Source organism: Quercus suber, unplaced genomic scaffold (assembly GCF_002906115.3).
Source record: "Quercus suber isolate HL8 unplaced genomic scaffold, Cork oak 2.0 scaffold_29, whole genome shotgun sequence".
In the NCBI taxonomy this organism is placed as follows: domain Eukaryota; kingdom Viridiplantae; phylum Streptophyta; class Magnoliopsida; order Fagales; family Fagaceae; genus Quercus; species Quercus suber.
The window spans coordinates 2,179,395-2,184,192 of NW_027069494.1; the positions used below are offsets into that span (position 1 = coordinate 2,179,395).

At 32.6% G+C, this 4,798-nt stretch overlaps 1 long non-coding RNA gene and 1 other non-coding gene across 2 annotated transcripts; one reads left to right on the forward strand and one right to left on the reverse strand.

Moving 5' to 3' along the window:
* The first annotated feature begins 441 nt into the window (after nucleotides 1–441).
* Nucleotides 442–1,399, forward strand: LOC112030180 (uncharacterized protein At1g28695). Its single transcript, XR_010627721.1, has 2 exons — nucleotides 442–525; nucleotides 643–1,399. It is a non-coding gene; the product is annotated as an uncharacterized protein At1g28695 (transcript).
* A 2,567-nt stretch (nucleotides 1,400–3,966) lies between these two features.
* Nucleotides 3,967–4,798, reverse strand: LOC136061474 (uncharacterized). Its single transcript, XR_010627720.1, has 2 exons — nucleotides 4,365–4,798; nucleotides 3,967–4,255 (listed from the first exon to the last, which is right to left on the reverse strand). It is a non-coding gene; the product is annotated as an uncharacterized LOC136061474 (long non-coding RNA).

Sequence of the window (4,798 nt, forward strand, 5' to 3'; positions counted from 1 at the left end):
TCCATAATATTTTTCAGTAGAAAAAAAATTTAGTGAAATTGCTCAAGATTAGTTTGCTAATTTCTAAGCATAATAGATTGCTCAAATAGGTAGATGTTCAATTTAGTTTGTGTTACTTAATTCATTTCATAGAGCACCATTTTATTAGCATTAAGTGAATGAAATTGCTCAAGATTAGTTCATTAATTTCTAAGCTGAATAATAGATTGTTGAAATAGCTAGATTTTCAATTTAGTTCATTTCATAGAGCACCATTTTATTAGCATTAGGTTGGATGGGAAAAATTATCTTATGAGACTCTCATGGAGCGCTTCTCTCGAAATAAAGAACTCCCACTAATATATGGTAATGCGATCTACCAAATAAGAGAGGAGTACTCCATTAGATGATATCATGATACTCTCTCCCTGTTTAGGCCCATATCTAATTAGAGGGTCTCTCATGAATTTGTATTATGAGACCATCCTCTCATTTCTAGCTCGTGAGATCCACATATGTGAAATCCACACATCTTGTGCAAGAGAGGTCTCAGAAGACTGTCTTATATGATACTATTTTTCATATCTAACATCTTTTGATGAATTGACAATAAGCAAAGGTTAAATACTGAACTTCCTAAACCAAATCAAGTCTAGGCCATAGGCCCATAAACATAATGCTCTTTTCTTTTCTCTCTTGTTTTTTCTTTTCCCTCTTTATTTGTATGTTCTTAAACATTATACTATTCTTATATGGTTGAACTTTTTGTAACAGGATACAGATGTGATGTGGCTAAGGAATCCCCTTGTTAGGCTAAGTACAAATGAAACCAAGGATCTTCAAATTAGTACTGACAATTTTTTAGGTGATTCGCAATCTGAAAAGCATCTTATCAATACTGGCTTCTACTACATCCGATCAAATAATAAGACCATCAAATTATTAGAAAAATGGTATGCCATGAAAGACAACTCAACAGGACAGAAAGAGCAAGATGTGTTATTAAACTTGATTGGAGGGGGGATAATTAGAGAATTAAATCTTAGTGTAAGGTTCTTAGACACCCTTTATTTTAGTGGGTTTTGCCAAGATAGCGGGGATTTGAGGGCAGTGGCTACAGTACACGCCAATTGTTGTAAAAGTATTAGTGCCAAGGTGAATGATCTAAAGGCCGTCCTTCGTGATTGGAAGCGATTCAAGAAGTACGCTTCTTATAAACGATTGGCTAATGTAACAGCAAATTTAAGGTGGTCATTTCACTTGGGATGTTACAAATCATGGAGAGTAGCTAATACGAATATGGGTTAATTAATGTATAGTTTGTTTTATTTGTGGCTTCAATTTTTCAAACTCTAAGTGAATATTATCTATTTGATATACGTAGATTGATATATGATTTGACCGTGGAGTGTTATATTTACTTTGGCACTATTTTGATCCACATTTTCGCCTCATATGATCTTTTATCCCTTATTCTGTTACGATGACTTTTGCACTTAGTAAATTGGTGTTTAGGATTGGTAAATTGTCCTGTACCACTTGACTACAAGGTTTTCAAACCTGGACCGGACCGGGAGGTCTGATCGGGTTAATCAAGAACTGGATAAAAATTTGGTTTTTAAGCTTGAAGAACCGGACATCATAGGTAATTCCGTGAACCCTTTGAACCAGGGTTGGACTACCCGGTTCATGCAGAACTTGTGGCATGAACCGTACGGCCCAACCTCGATTCAAGCATGCCTCTTAAATAAGAAAAAATTTGAAAATGTGTCTACTAGGATTAGAACCCAGGCATAGTCAGAATCGAGTTTGACAATTCCCAAAAAATGAAAAACATTGCTCAAAATAATCTCCAACATCAAATCTTCTCAGAAAAAGAAAAAAAAAAAAAAAAACAAGTAAAAAAAGAAAAAGAAAAAAAGAATAGAATAGAAGACTATGGAAGAAAAGCTACAAATTTGCTTCTGGCTTTTGCATATGCATCTGCATCTACCTCTGCTTCTTCTTTATTTGTTGAAAATTTTTGGAAGGAGACTGCTCTTTGTTTGAAAACTGTGGAAGAAATAACAAAGGGAGAGAGAGGCGAAGGCTATAGGGAAAGTTAAAACTAAAAGAATTGAAGACAAAAGTCCATAGGGTTTGGGGTTTGAAGTCTGATCATGTGGTGTGGCTTGAGTAAACGTGTAACTTTGATCATGATGTTTGGGGAAATGTGTGAGTGAGGTTGGATTTTTCATGAGATCTCATGAGTCATAAGCCTTTTTTTTTTTTTTTTTTTTTTTAATCTTTTTATCCAGCACAGCCAACTTATTAATTATTAAGGTTTGAGTTTATTATTTTTTGGCTCTCAAAAAAAGAAAAAGTTTATTATTTTTTAGTTATATTTTTTAAAACGTTTTTTTGTTATATTTATTTATTATTTTTTAGATATAATGTTTTAAAATCTTTTAAATAACAAGAGAAAATCTAACAAGTATCATATTTATCGTAAATTAAGATATATTTGAATCTCTATAAGTATGAATTTAGTCAATATTACATAATGTAGGGACCAGATTTGGGCTCTTCTTCAAGTTGAGAGNATTAATTTTTATTTGTACAAATTTATAATTTAAAGTATAAAGTAGTCACGGCTTAAAAAAAATTATCATAATCAATTAATAATTTTGCATCTCAAAAAACAAGATAAATAAATTTTAAATAAAAAATTTTAAATAAATATTATTTAATTAATATTTAAATATAAAAAAAAAATCTCACTTAAAATTTTCGCCTAACCCCCAAAGTTATTGAGCCGCGCTGCCCCCAAAGGCCATATTAGCCACTCTGTCGAACACTTAACCGATCCAATGTCAAAGACAGCTTGTTTTTGCCAAGTTAATCCAATACTAAGCCTTTTTGAGGTGGGCTAATCAAATTTTAATTGAATTATATTGGGATATAATTAGTCTTTTTTATTTTGAGAAACGGGATATAATTAGTTTATTGCTAATTCTTGACATACCAAAAAATTACACCGGAAAAATCCAAATGGCATGAACCCCATCCTAGGAAACAAAAGTACAAAAACCATTTAAAATCATTTTCACATGACAACTGGCATCATGAAATGCTTAAACTTAGAGGCCCACGTATTCCTTGTTCCAGAGAGTCAAAAAATAAAGGCCCACGTTTACATCACAAACTATTGGCAAAAATGATACGTCACATCGATGTTGTACTTTTTTTTTTTTTTTTTAATATGAATTATTGCCATAGAATCATATCCTAATATTTTCATTTCTTATAAAATATAACTCCTCCTTAGAAAGAAACAAATAATATTAAAAAAAACATTCCGAGATACGTATCCTACATTAATATTCCTAACCAAAGAGTCAATCACAGGCTCACAGCTGTATTCACATCCCTATATCATATTTCAATCATTATTTTTTAAATTCCATCCAACCATTGACATTATCAACCAAAAACTATCTAATTAATGGTGTTAACTTTTGTTTTTCCTTATTAATTAAGTAGAATGAGAGGAATCGATAAATTTTATTACAAGTGCAAACTTTAAGTTCACTTCAAAAGTATTACTTTCTAGCTTCTACTCTAAGAGACTAAAACATCTTAGGTAATTATAAAGCCAATGGTACATTTTTAAATTTTAACCATAGTTTATAGAATAGTTTATATTATACGCAGTTTCAAAAATAACTTGATCGAAAATAGCGTAATTAAGTCATAGTTTTAATATTTTTTTAATGATTGATTGTGTAAATGTATTGTGTAACATTCCATGTGTTATAGTTTTTTTTTTTTTTTTTGGTTGTGTTTGGTTTACCTCTAATATCATTCACTAACTATTCACTAACTATATAAAAAAATAGTAGCGTACCGTGAAAATGAAGTTGTAGCCACGCTTAAGAACTTCTACGAGAAACTGAGTTCTTCTCCACATCATCTTGATGAAATCCTCGGACATGTAAACTTTTTCTCCCCCAAAATCCAAACCGTCCGTTTTCAACATGTAGCAGTTCAACCGTCGAAACAGGCAGCGATCGTAGGCCGTCTGATCCATTGCCACGATCAAAAGGTTGCCAAGCAGTGGCCTAGTGTTCTCCCCAAGCCAAAAGCTCTCAAGAAAAAGGTCAAGCATGGTGGTGTCAGCTTGGATGTCTTGGTCTGCATAGGCCTTGTTTAGGATAGTGATAATGACCGTTTTGTCTGCCATTGAAGCTTTGGATAAAGCTTCTTCGAGGTCATCTTGAGGGACATGAATGTTGGACTGTAAGAATTAAAAGAATTTTGAGTTTTTTTTTTTGTACAAAATTAAGACAACCCATATGCATGTTTGTGAAATCAATGAAGGAATAAGCTTGAAAGTTGAAACTTACCGTGTTTGATAGTGCAGAAAGAGACTCCTTTTGGAACACACTGAATGAATTTGTGATAGAGGAGGACCAAATACAGAGATAAAAGAACCCAAAAAGGAAGAATAAGAGTAGAGCAGGGTTTCCAATTGAGTGCTTTACATAATCCATGCGTGTGTTTTGGTGTTTTTGGATCATCGAGATGTCTCACTTCTTGAAAAAAAATTGATAGCTAGCTTTGTATGTATGTAATTGAAAGTTTTGGAAGGGAATTTAGATGAGGAGGAAGAGAGGGATAGAAAGGTCATGCAATCTGCTTGAGGTCGAGAAACATTAATTTAATTTCCTGTGGTTGAAAATGGTGCCGACGAAATTGAAACTAAGTAGCTAGAAAGTTCGTACTTTGCTACCTACACGTCTATTCTTATAGTCTTATATCAAAACTGCAAAAATCAAAC